We start from the raw sequence: 14,069 nt of genomic DNA on the forward strand, positions 1-14,069 counted from the left end.
CCTCTGTCACGTTTAAAATGCCATCGGTATACAATAGTTAATAGAAATTAATGAAATGAGGGTTTTATAAAGCGCGTGTATGCCAATGGCGTCTTAGCGCTGGACTGTCCGAAACACAGGGTACAAGGCAGAGGGGATGAAACAGAAATAGTGCAGCTAAATATTAAAACAGCCAGGTTTTAAGATCCCGGCTAAATTGGGATACACTTTTTTGAGTTCTAAGATGTAGCCCCTAAGCATCCATGCTTAGGGGCTAGATATTGGAAACTTCTGCCACCCCATTTCAGCGTTCTTATCCTAGGGACTCTTAACAAGGATGCAGAGGCAAAGCGAAGATTTCTTGATGGGACATAGCACTCAACATATTGTCTGATTTGTCCTGGTCCATTACTGTGTAAAGCCTTGTGTAGAATACACATCGACTTAAATTTAATTCTAGCAGTAATCGTGAGCCAGTGAAGTTGCTCTCGAATCGCCAGGCTAATGGAGCTGAATTTAGGTAGGTTCAACAGTAGGCGTGCAGCTGCATTCGCAATTGTTGATAGCGATGTTGTGAGCTAACATAGCAGAAGCGGCACATAACTCCCAATGAGGGATGTATGGTTAAGCAGTGTCGATCTTCGTGGCAGCAAAGTGATTATCAGAAATATCAAATTCCTGCCACCGAGACATCCTCATCACTGACCTTTCCGTCCGTACACCGAGCGTCCATCTGAGAAAACTGGGAGGGGCGCCGGTGTCAACCTGATCGCCATATTTGTTTGTTTTGCACAGTCCCGCTATCACGTGATAAGCACCACGTAATATTAAAGCTACCAAAGTTCGGAATTTTGATGGAAGTTTTAGTTTATTCGATGAAAACCTGTGTTAGCAAAATAAAACAAACTTATTTTCTAATCATTTTCATTTTGGATGGGGCTAAATTTAGTTAACTATGTTTGGTTGCCCTACAAACATGCTCTGTTCGTATTTGCTTGATTGGTCACGTGATAATACATCATGTGACCTCGAACTGCAAAACTTCAAGATTTACATGAAAGTTGTAGTTTTGTAATAAAAACCCGTTTTAGGGAAATGTGTGCAATGTACATTCATCTTGCTAAATCAGCGCTCGTGATAATTATCATTTTAAATGGGGCTAGGTTTGATTACATGGAAGCGATTCATTTGAAAGGCAATGGTGAGCTTTTGAAGAAATTGTAAAGAATTTGTAAAAATTGTAAAAATCGGTACTTGGGTGAATCCTGCAATTCTTATTGCGACATCCTTCTGGTGATCATCTTAGAAAAAAACATACTGAATCATTTAACGCAGGGTATGAACTATTCATATGGGCTTGGGACTATTTGTCGGAGCAAGCCCAAGAAAAAAACCACAAGGACCTGCTATTGAGCGATACAGATCGGCCCAAATTAAGGGAACTTGTAATCGCCAGATACCTGACCAGCGTTGGCATATGAATGTTATCAATATTGGATTTAAATAGATTTTAACCAGTACCTATTGTTAAACCTAAACAGGACAATGGCGGCTCAATATTAATTATAGGTAAGGATAGGAGAGTATATTATCCTTCTTGTTTACGGCATACGAAGTGATTGCATTAATAATTAGTGAGGATAGGGCTGTATTTTTTTCTCTCCATGGTAAGGACATGCACCCATTGTGCATGTCAATATAATAGCTTATCTCTCAGATAGTTTAGATGTTATTTGTAGGTATCTACATGAGAGACCTATCTATTTGTCAATGCTCACTGGTGTATTGCCATATGGCTCAGGAATGCAAAATGTCAGTCGTACTATATGTTGATAATCTCATAATGACATCCACGGTATTTCTTCATTTACGCCGTCTTTGTCACTGTTCAATTTGTAGACCCATTTTTGTTCTTTCATGAATAGATACTTTCCAATGTCTGCAACATGTCAGGTATGTTGGGTTGTTCGAGGACTGTCCATTGAAAATCCGTCGGACCATGGCCAACCTCCAGAAAATGCGCTGTCAAACGCGTAGCTTTTTTTAACTACTCGTGAGTTTGATTTCCTAAATGGCAAGACTCCTAGGACTCCTGTCCTTTACACTTTACCAAAAATGTATAAGGGCTTAATGAGCCCACCCGGCAGACTGATTATGTCTGGCTGTGGTTCGGTTTGCAAGCCTTTATTGAAATATATTGATGTCTTTATAAAACACTTTGCTAAGAACACCTGCAGTTATGTACGAGACAGTGGAGACATGATTACCCAAATTGAAAACATTGATTTTGATCCCGAGACTGAATTATTGGTGTGTTTGGATCTTTAATTCTTATACACCGATTTCCTCAAACCAAAGGAATTGCTGTAATAAAGGATATTTTGGACAGTAGATCTGGTTCTGTATCTGTTCCTATTGAATATCTGATTGAACTCTTAACAATTTCTTAAACCAAAAATTATTTTGGGTTTGATGGCCAATATTATTTACAGATAATGGGACTTCAATGGGGGCTTCTTATTCCCCCAATTTTGTGATATTGTTTGTAGTTTTGACAGAAAATACATCTATGATAATTCGGTCAATCAATTCTTCCAAAGCATACCCCATTGGCAAAGTTATATTGTTGACTGGCAGCCCGTCCCGAATTTGTCCGGGTATGAATTGCTGCCGGCCAGTAGTATATTGTTTTGTAGGATTTCGTTTTGATAGCATTTCTTATCTGTGACAGGCCTGTGAAACGCTCCGATTCACAGTGCACTGCTGATGCACTTAAGAGTGCGCGTTCAGTAGTACTTTATTTTTCCTTGCAATATTATATAGCGCGGACTCTACAACATTGCATGAGCACAATTTACATTACAGAAGAACACATTCATTTGTGGTAGGCTTGGTGAGACAAAGCGATTTGCCTGGAATCACAGGATGTTGAGCTGATGCCGAGATTCGAACGTAGCTCCCCAGCTCTAAAGTTCGCAATTCTAGAACTTGTGGCGGGAGGTGTGTCTAAAAGTGTATGTCGGTGCTGGCCATCAATTAGAGAGACCTGTGCATTTTTCAAATGGGTGGTGAAAAAATATCAGTATGTTGCTGGAGATGTGGGCCGCCGTGCCACCAATGTACTTACCGAGGGAGGGTAAACACCCATTATTCCGCAACTTTCTTTCCGCATACCAGCACTCCGCATACTTTCATTATGAAAGTACCATGACTCCGCAATGCCATTATAACGCATGGCATTACATTTTATATGCTTTTACCACGCATACATTTACAACGAAATTCGTTGTAAATGCATGAATGGTAAAAGCATGCTTTTTTAAAAATGTTTGGATAAGGTAAGTATGGGTATAGGGGTATATGTTTTGGGGTACTGAGGTATATGTTTTGGGGTGTTTGGGTATTTTAAGGATTCAGATATAGTTTTGGGTTATGGGGTACAGGGGTAGTTTTAGGGTTTAGGGACAGGTATGGGTTTTGGTGTACAGGGGTATTTTTAGGGTTCAGGGCTAGGTTTGGGTTTTGGGGTATAGGCATATTTTGAGGGTTCAGGGCTAGGTTTGGGTTTTGGGGCACATGGATATTTTAGGGTTCAGGGGTAGGTTTGGGATACAGGGTTATTTTTAAGGGTTCAGGGCTAGGTTTGGGTTTTGGGGTACAGGGGTATTTTAAGGGTTCGGGGCTAGGTTTGGGTTTTGGGGTACAGGGGTATTTTAGGGTTCAGGGGTAGGTTTGGGTTTTGGGGTACAAGGGTATTTTTAGGGGTCAGGGCTAGGTTTGGGTTTTGGGGTACAGGGGAATTTTAAGAGTTCAGGGCTAGGTTTGGGTTTTGGGGTACAGGGGTATTTTAGGGTTCAGGGATAGGTTTGGGTTTTGGGGTACAATGGTATTTTTAGGGTTCAGAGCTAGGTTTGGGCTTTGGGGTACAGGGGTGTTTTTAGGGTTCAGGGGTAGGTTTGGGTTTTGAGGTACAGGGGTATTTATAGGGTTCAGGGCTAGGTTTGGGTTTTGGGGTATTTTTAGGGTTTAGGGATAGGTTTGGGTTTTGGGGTACACAGTATATTTGTAGGGTTAAGAAGGATTAGTGTTTAAGGGTGTTGGGGTATTTTAAGAAGTAAGGGTGGATTATGATTATAGGGTGCAGGGGTATTTAAATGGAGCAGGGTGGGATTAGCACACAATATGAGACATGGCATGAAGGGCGGAATGTACCACATGCCCCCAGCGTTTGTCACGCCCCCAGCACACGCCCACAGCACAACGCAGACACGCCCACAAGGGACTACTTTGCTGGCACGTTTTTTTTACCCTTTAAATGTATAAGGTGGGCGTCTGCATAGCCAATGTCCTTCTGCTGCAACTGCCCTTTCCAACGCTGTATTGGGTGTCGTGATTGGGTTCTGTGGTTCCTGAGATTACCTGCCTCAAAGGTTTGGGCTCTCTCTTTATTATATTAGTATAGATTTATTTTTTAATTGGAAAGGGAATTTTATTGATTAGCTAAACTTATGTTCTATTGATTTAAAGTTTACCTCCAGCTATGATGATGAATACTTTGCTTTTTGGACCTTACAATTGTGATGCTTGAGGGCACACTGGCAACTAAATTGTATACCAAACTAACTGCTAGGAACTCCTTGCTTCAATATCAAAACAATCCCCCTAAATGCTTGAAGGATGGGTTGCCTTTTAGACAATTCCTTCTGATTAGAAGAAATTGTAAATGTAAAACGTATTACTTCCCATGAGGCTAAGATCCTAGCAAAGAAATTGGAGGCCCAGGGTTATTCCTTACACTTAATGAAGCAATCACAAAAGTGAGCATGGTATAACTATTGGGATTTTTTACTCCACACCCTAAAAAAACATTTGAAAGGGTGGTCTATGTTACTACGTTTTGCACCCAGAGTAATGCTATAAGTGAAATCGTCAAGCAGCATTGACCTCTGGTGAAATCAAGTGGCATTTTGGATGACCTGCCACTATTTACTTTCAAAGGAGGTCGCAATATATAAGACCATCTGGTACGTGCAGCTATATCAAGAACAAGCTCCCCTGATCTAGCAACTGTATGGGGGCTTGATAAAATAGTTGGACATTTTAAATATGGAAATTGTATGGCCTATGAGTCTACAACTAATATAACTAATCCAAAATTCATTTCACATGCTAATATTGTTCGAACTTTGAGGGATCACACAAACTGTATTTCACAAAATGTGATCTATGCTTTTTGGTGTCTGTGTGACTTCCTCTATGTGGGTCAGACATCTCAAAAGATCAAAATGAGAATATCACAACATAAGAGCCGCATTTCATGCCGCACTTTGAATGTCCCACTAGTTTTCACTTCCTTGATTGTAACCATCATTAGGATGAGATTAGATGGCAGGTCATTGAGCATATAAAAAAACCTGTAAGAGGGGGAAACATGCAGATGTTATTGAATCGAGCAGAGTGTTGATGGGTCTTAAAATGTGACAGCAGTAACAGAGGGTTAGGTACATTGGAGGAGTGCAACTCTATTGCTCATAACTAATTCTGTATTGCATAGTGTTGGCCGATGTTAACTCTAATACTGTTCACCTCTGATGCTCCGTTGTAACTTTTCTTTGGCACACCAACGTTGCATAATTATTTTCATATATAATGTACAAACTGTGGATTTTATACTTCTATTGTTTGGTTCCCTGACTACCACTTTTTTGTTACTATTTCCTTCTGGTCCATTCTTATATGTTTGGTAACACTGAAAATGACTAATAATACATATATTTAACTCACTATTTTTTCCTCTTTTTCACTGATTAACTCATTGATGGCCCCTGGGGGAAGTAAGGTTGCAGACCAGTCTTCCTCTGTTGGTTTTCACGCAGGAAGGACAAAGCTGTTGGGTCAAGGGGTGGAGTTGGGGAGGGGTTTATGGATGCAGGGGAGAAAGGTTCTTCCTCTTCCTGTATCCAGTACCATCGGGGAGGGTTGTTAAAAGTGAATTGGCAGCCTAGTGAGGTTTAGATTAGTGCAGTCCCAGATTCCACAGTTACTAGTCGGATGATTATTTAGCTATATCGGGGGTTTGCTTGCAGGATTCACTTAAAGGACGTGACTCACCAATCCAATGTCGGAGGCTGATGCAGAGGCCGTCCTGATCTTCTCCAACTCAGAGTGTTAAAGCAAGCTTGGGAGGGGATGTCCCTGACCTCAAGGTCAGCTTTTGTGGGCATGGCAGCAGGGGTGGTGGCGTGCATGGATGAACCACCACTGCTTTCAAGAGGTATGTTGGGCCGGGGGTGGGGCCTTGGCAAGAAGGAGCCTGCGAAACGTGGGGGCAATTGTCGGATCCTGTCACCGTGGCTGAGTTAGGCCACGGCAGTTCTATAGATGTGCTTCCGCTCGAGTCTGGCAGACAGCATTCTATTGTGGGAGGACAGTATGAGGTGGGGGATGGGGACGGGGGAATGCTGAGCCTGCCTGGCATGGTGCCCTGACCGTTGAGGGACAAGGTTGGATGCAGAGGGTGGGGGGACCTGAGGAGGTGGGATAATGCAGGCATTGAACTTGTCCAGGCACAGGGCAGGACAGAGGCATGAGTTGGGTTAATGAGAGGACGCTCCCATTGATCTTACTTGCAGGGTATCAGTGCGGACTGCACAGCAGGGTGGGGAGTCGGGGGCCTCCAAGCTGGGGATTTTGAAGGTCCAGGGAGGGGGAGGGGGAGGCCCATGGATGACTTTGAGACAGGCAACAGGCCTGGGAGTATGGCAGGTGGGGTTCCAAGCTCCCATCATTTTTGTTAAGATGGGAGGGCATGTCCCTGGAGGACAAGATAAGGGACCAGCAGAGGATTATCCAGGCCAGGTGGGGGAGCTTTGCACTGCCAGGGAAGGTGTGTGGTGATGACTGGGCAGAGGGGCCCCCATGCCCATGTCAGAGGAGAAAGCTTGGGCTGACCAGGAGGCACAGGTGGTGGAGTCGAGGGGTAAGTAGGTGTGGGTGGAGGAGGGCAGCCACCCCCAGACGGGGGCAGGGACAGCCAGGTTGGCAGTAAGACCTGATGGTGCTGGGGCCCTTCCACGTTGGAGCAGCCTTGCAGGGGTTCTAAGCTGGTGACAGTTGGCAGAATGGCAGGGGCGGCGGGGTGCAAAACAGCCTGAGATGCCGCTGGAAGCATCAGGGTGGTCCGCAGCAGCCTTACCTCCATTGAGGGAGCAGGAATCGGCAGTGTGTTCAGAAGAATTTGGCGGTGAGCATGCTAAGAAAGGAAAAGGTGTGAAGAGAGCGGCGCGGGAGGTGTTGTGGACGCCTGCGGAATTGGAGCCTGAGTTGTTACTGGATTATGGTGCTGAGAGTGATGAGCTGGAAGAGGGAGATCTGCGGGATGATGAGGATGTTACAGGAAGACCTGCGGATGGCGGGGAGAAGGCAACCAGATGATTTGGTGTTTTTCAAGAGACAAGTGGGGCAAAAAGCAAGACGCAGTCAGGCAACTTTAAGAAGAGCGTCGCCAAAGGAAAAGAGGGAGAGACTCAAGCAAACCTAACAGGTAAGGGTGATTGGTGGGCTGCTTGGGAAGGCGGATTGAAAGAGGGAGGAAAAAAGCCTGCTGGTTCGTAGGTGTGGGAGAGGGATCTGTGAGGGACACAAAGGTGCTATCACACGGCAGCAGTGCCAGTGACAGGGGGAAAGGATGCTGGGCCAAAGAAACTGGTGGTGGCAAGTGTCCAGACCAACAAGACGGAAGGGATAGACAGGAAGGAACTGTGGATGCAGTGGATGTCATCTGGGCAGTCGTCAGCATTGACACACACAGCAAATGGCCTGCCGGTGACGTAACTGTCATTTCCGACGCGTCCCATCCAGGATGGGGCGGGAGGAGGTAACGTTAGTTTGGGAGGCACAGATGCATCACTTAAGCAAGGGGGAGGCAACACAGGAGCCTGTTGGAAGTACAACAAAGGTTACTGTTCAAGATACCCCTGCAAATGTAACCATGAATGCTCAAAATGCGGGGGCAGACATGCGTTCACGCAGTGTTTCACCTTGCTCATGCCGTCAGAGCAGTGGCAGGCCATGAAGGGCAGAGGACAGGCTGGGCCAAAGGGCTCCTACCCCTGACAGAGAAGCTGCACTGAAGCTTCAGTGGGGGTTTACCCAGGGTTTCCGGGTGGAGTATCAGGGTCCTAGAGAAAGGAGGTCAGCGGAAAATTTGAAATCGGCCAAAGAATTGCCGGAGGTGGTAGCAGCCAAATTGAAAAAGGAGGTTGAGGAAGGCAGGATAGCAGGTCCGTTTGTTGTTTGGCCGGTTGATGACTTAATTATTGCACCTCTTTGGGTGGTCCCTAAAAAAGAGCCAGGCAAGTTTAGAATGATACACCACCTACCCTGGCCAGAGGGGAAGTCCGTTAATGACTTAATTGCAGAGGAGGACTCCAGGGTGCTGTATGCTTCAATGGACATAGCAGTCCGCCTAGTGTGAGTGTGTGGGCAGGGAGTGGAAATGGCGAAATGTGATGTGAAATCTGCATTCCGTTTACTACCTATACACCCTGCGTATGTCTCGTTGCTGGGGATGCAGTTTGAGGGGGTCATTTTAGCATACAAGGTCTTGCCTATGTGTTGGGCAATCTCCTGCACATTGTTTGAGATGTTCAGCACATTCTTGCAGTGGGCTTTCATGAAGATCAGCGGTCACCAGGAAGAATCTCACTACCTGGATGATTTCCTATTCATTGGCAGAGAGAATTCAAGAGACTGTGAGAAGGCGTTAACACAATTTCCGGACATGGTGAACTGTTTTGGGGTTCCCCTTGCGCTGGAGAAAATAGCTGGGCCCAGTTGTAGGTTGACTTTCCTGGGCATTGAATTGGACTCCGTCCAGTTGATGGCCCGGTTGCCCGCAGGCAAGGTGGTAGACATACAGGCTTGCCTGCTAGGGGTGACTGGGAAAAAGAAGATTGATTTGAGGACGGTGCAACAACTCATGGGTTTCCTGAATTTTGCTTGCTGGGTGGTGAGAGCTGGGTGGACATTCTGCAGATGCCTCTGCATGGCCATGTCGGGCGGTGCTTTCACAACTCAGGGTCCGGATCCCAAGGGTGGTCCCAGCGGATTTGAGAGTATGGCTGACATTTTTGACTGATTTCAATGTGGTGTCATTGGATTTTGTTGAAGTCAGGAAAATGTGACAGGTTCAAATTTTCTATGATGCGGTTGGGGCTTCTGGTTTTGGCATCTTTTTGGATGGTTGATCAAACGTTGAAAAGTGGCTCACCTATTCGTTGAAGCAAGGGAGAAGCATAGCATTCCTAGAGTTTTTCCAGTCGCTGGTAGCTTTGACGGTTTGGGGCCGGGAATTTCAGAATAGGTCGGTGATGTTTGATGTAGGTAACATGACAGTAGTCGAACTAGTGAAAAAACAAAGATCTAAGGACTTGTGGGTCTTGAGGTTGTTGGGTAGTTTCATGCTGAAAAGCTTACAATTAAAAGTGTTTTTTTGGACGAAGCATGTCCCAGGGGCGAGTAATGACATTGCGGATGCTTTGTCTTGTTCGCAGTGGTGGCATTTCTGACAACTGGCACCTGGAGTGGAAGCATGCAAGACAGAGCTGCCGGACGGCATCTGGGCCTGGGGAGAGTAAGACTGATAGGCCTGGTTGAGATGTCTATAGCAGAAACTATGAGGTGCAGCTAGAGGCTGGCTTGGTCTGAATTTGGATCTGCAGTGTAGTTCCTATTTTCCCTATGGAATAACATAAACAGCAGTTTAGACGTAGAAGTGCGGTCTTCCAGGTCTCTACTGACTATGCTAAACTTAATTGGGTTTGTACCAACTAGTTCAGAGGTCACTGGAAACTTTCTTGACTGAGTAGGAAGTGATCAGCTTCCCAGGCACAGACAAGAAGGGAATCAAGTTTCCAACAACCGCATGAACATGACAACTTTAGTCCTTAGAATAAGAGTCAATCTCTAGAGTCGTGTGAAACAATAGACAGCTATTTCACTCAGTCAGTTGTGCAGATTACTTTCACCAAGATGCAGAGAATAGAGAGACAGGCGTTTTCAATAAAAGGTATTATTTATTGAACAGTCTTTCTTCTCATGCAAGAGAAATGAATTGCCACATTTGCAAGACTTGTTATTATAAAAAGTGCGTACAGTAAAAGGAGGATTGCGTTTCTTAGCCATACAATGGTTAAAATGAATAAAATATATACATTCATATATACATTTAGCTAACGTACTCAACTGGTGCTTCTAACTACGCCTACCCCAGTGTACCTGACCTAAGCCTAATACGTGGTAGGGAGTAAGTAAGTAGCAGTTTAAGTTAAGTTGGTTTTGCCAAGGGTTTGCTTCAAGAATTCTCTCTAAGGGTTTAGTCAACACTGTACCTCTGGAATAGAATGTTGGAGGTCTTGTATCTCCTCTCAGGACTCGATATCCCAGTCACCCGCAAGGGTAGGCTGGAAACGCCGGAGCTGGATTTTCTCGTCAGGAGAAAAGACAGCGTCTTTCTCAGCGTGTCAAGGAGGAAGAGGGGCAGCGTCCGTGGGCTTCTCGCATCTGCATCTGCTGGGCTCTGCAAGGGACAGCTGTTCTGCTCCTGTATTCTCTATCACCACCGCTGTGTTTTCTTAAGGCAACGTTGGTATTATTTATACCTGGAAGGTACCTTGTTTGACATAAGTTTTGGACATAAGACGTCAATAAAGATGTCACTAAGAACAGGTCGTTCTTACAGTGCTCATTAGAGTTCTATTACTAATCAAAACATAGCAAGCGGGGCTTTCCCAGGTTGCTGGGGGTTTTATCTGTTGAAAGAACTCAGTGTGTAATCTAGGAATATAAGATAGTGGCTTCTGCTGTGTCATCTACTGTAATGAGCTGCAGAGGCGAGTTTCTGAAATATGGCTCTGATTGTTTATGCCATTATAGGGGTATGGATTGATTATAGCCGTATAGGGGCATAAGGTCACAATATTGATTGGGGTCCTAGATAGATCATGACACCCACTCCACAAATTTATGTCCATCAAATTACTAAAAACGAAAGCAATAAGATGCGTGTGTAATACTTCCCACCCCAAAAATACATATTGCATTTGAAATGGCGTATTTGAAATATATGTAAATATAGGTACTGTACGTTTTTAAGCATAGAAATCATTCAAAAATTATAGCATATGTAATCAGTTGAACGATTTTGCAAAAAAATTACACATGAAATATCTCTTTATACAGAAAAGAAGGGCGAGATTATTTCATCACATATAAATGCATTTGCTGTAAAATGTGCTAGAGGCTGAGGTAAAGTTATTTTGTCTCTAGATTTACTAAAAATAGAAGTTCTGTTTTTTATGAATAGTTCTACTTTAAGCAAAGGTTTTCGTGCCAGAAAAAAGGTAAATATTTTGAAAAAGTGTTCAATTAACATTTTTTCCTCATGGTGAACGGGGGAATACGCTTTTTAGTAGTTTTTGTTGATCAAAACTGAAGGCCAAATTCAGAGTTCATGGGAACGCTGTGCGCCGGAATGTATTTCCAAAAATTCATTGTTGTTGTTCAGGGGAGAACATCATATCAGACAGGCTCTTAAAGAATAGGTCTACATATTCAGGTGACAGTTTGACCAAGTTCGATTATGCTGTAACTTGGCAGGTATGAGAATGATTGCTATCATCGATGTTTGGATCAGCAATGCTCACAGAAGGCCGTACCTGGGTGATGTTGCTTTCATGTATCGCTTCACTGCCCCCACCTAGTCGTAGCACAGGAGTCTCAACGAATGCCGTCATCAGGATTGGTAGCCGCTGGGGACAACACGATGCGTGAGCCGTTACAGGACTTAGCAAAGTATTGATATCCATTGGTACTGCTGATGGTAGTGCAAGACAGGTGTCTAACACGCATTCTTCTCCGCATAGCATACATCGAAGCACAGGTAAGATGCAGGTCTGCCATATATGTCTGAATGAAAGAAACCAGATCATGTTCAGATCTCTCAGCCTGGCCAATCCAAGGACACTAGTTATGCGGTCCCGGTAGCGTACTGCTAGGATCGTTTCTTCCATCCTTGCCAGAGTCATGTCTGTGTTTTGGCTTGCCATATCGGAGCAGGAGGGTCAAAAATAAAATGCCTGCTACAAGTCCCAAAATTAGGGGTATGCCGCCAAAGACTGAATGGACAAAATTAGGAATAATTCCTAGGATTGCTTTAAATGTTGTTAACAGTCCCGAAAAAATCGTCTTAAATACGCCTGAGATACCTACGGCATCTGACATATTTAGAATTTGGCTAAGCATTTCTGTGAAATGCAAAGGGCAATTTGTTGATAAAAGGTCATATATTTCCGAAGCTGTCCTTGCAACTTGGAGCTCATACGTCTCTTTTGATGGCGTGATGGGCACTGTTGTCTGTAAAAGCACCGACTTCATTCTGCTTAAAGTATCAATTCGTATAGAAGAGACATTCAAAGGAGGCCAAATCGGCGTCTCGGAATCTTCAGGGCCGTTTGGAAACAATGCTTGCATACAGCAAGTGACCATGGAAGTTACGCTTACGAGATATGCTTTCCCTGGCATCAAGCCTCAACAGCTGTGATCCGTTATTAGAATATAACTCCCGTTAGAGAGTTGCTTAAAGAAAGGCTCTATCTGCGTTGCAGGTGTGACATGTTGGTGGCATGAAATGTTTTTTGAAGTTCCTTCACAGGCCCCGTGTAAATTAATACCCTGGCACAAAAGTATACCGCTTAGTGAATGTTTGCAATTTTCACCACTAAGAAATACATTTTTGTTGCTGTCACTATAACATGTGTGTGTATATGGTAATTTCCATGCTGACTTAATGTACCCTTTACCCAATCGTTCATACTGGCCAGTCGGTATATATTCAAGGCAATTTTTAAATTGGAAAGTTGTTATCGGAATTGTGATAATCCTGTGTATTATCCATTCAATGACAGGTCTTTCTGACATTGTCAATGGTAATCTCTCAAGTTTTTCGATGCTCAGGATCTGTGCCAAGTTGATTTGTTTATCAGTAAGGTTAAAGATGGAAAACAATGACGTTTTGTTGATTAAACGCCAAGGCACATAGCCTGAACAGAGATTTTGCAGCGTCCAGCCTAGCTGTACAATAGAACGTAATTGCGACTGGCCATGCTGTAACATTAGCAGGTTTTTATCTATTATATCAATGGCAGATGATACAATACTGTCCAGTGAATATATTCTGGAGGACAGAGTTATTAACCCATTGTCCACAACAGAAAGTGATTTTTCCAAATGAATACGATCAATTTCTCGTATTTTTTCAGCCGTTTCAATTTAAGTTACTTTCCAAGCCTCGTTGTATGCCGCAAAGATGCTGGCCGCTATGAAGCGCTTTTGACGCTGTTTGCGTGGTCCCATAATAAAATCACGCAAGTCAGCACCATCTTTAAGTAAAGTTAGGTGTTGCTTAATTTCTGCCAGTGTGGATGATTCTAGCCATTCAAGGCACAGCTTCCCTACACTGTATGTTGTTACTATCCCTGGATTTTGTCTCTGGGAGTATCTAGAGTCTGGTCTGGTCATTGTTAACCCCTGTGTTTTGTTCAGGAATCTATCTTGACAGTTATTCGTGTCAGTAGGCCAGATTAACCACTTTTTCCAATCAGGATGTGTTCTGTTTAGATGTAAAATTTTAGATACGTCTATTTCAACTTCTGTTGTTGCATTATCAGGTATTGGCCTTGGAATAGACGGTTTGTTAAGGTCTTTAATCTTAGCTAGGCCAAGACAGGTTGTTTGGTGAATTGTGTCATTTAAGAACATTATTTGTTCTGGGATCATGCAGGCTCGAAATAATGCTTCTAGGCCTTGCACCTGCCAATCTTTTGTACCCCAGATTGTTTTTGTTTCAATGTTGTTTTTCCAAAAATCAAAACCAAATGTCATCATTTTTTCATAAAATGCTTCTGAATATATCAATTTAGTATTTGTCAGCATTGTTTTCGTCCCTGTTTTATCCAACAGTTTATAATAAAACGTTTCTGCATCACTTGTATTAAACCCTGAGAAGTACTTGAATTTCTCATAGAATGTTT

The sequence above is a fragment of the Lissotriton vulgaris genome, chromosome 9 (genome assembly GCF_964263255.1).
Source record: "Lissotriton vulgaris chromosome 9, aLisVul1.2, whole genome shotgun sequence".
Lineage (NCBI taxonomy): Eukaryota > Metazoa > Chordata > Amphibia > Caudata > Salamandridae > Lissotriton > Lissotriton vulgaris.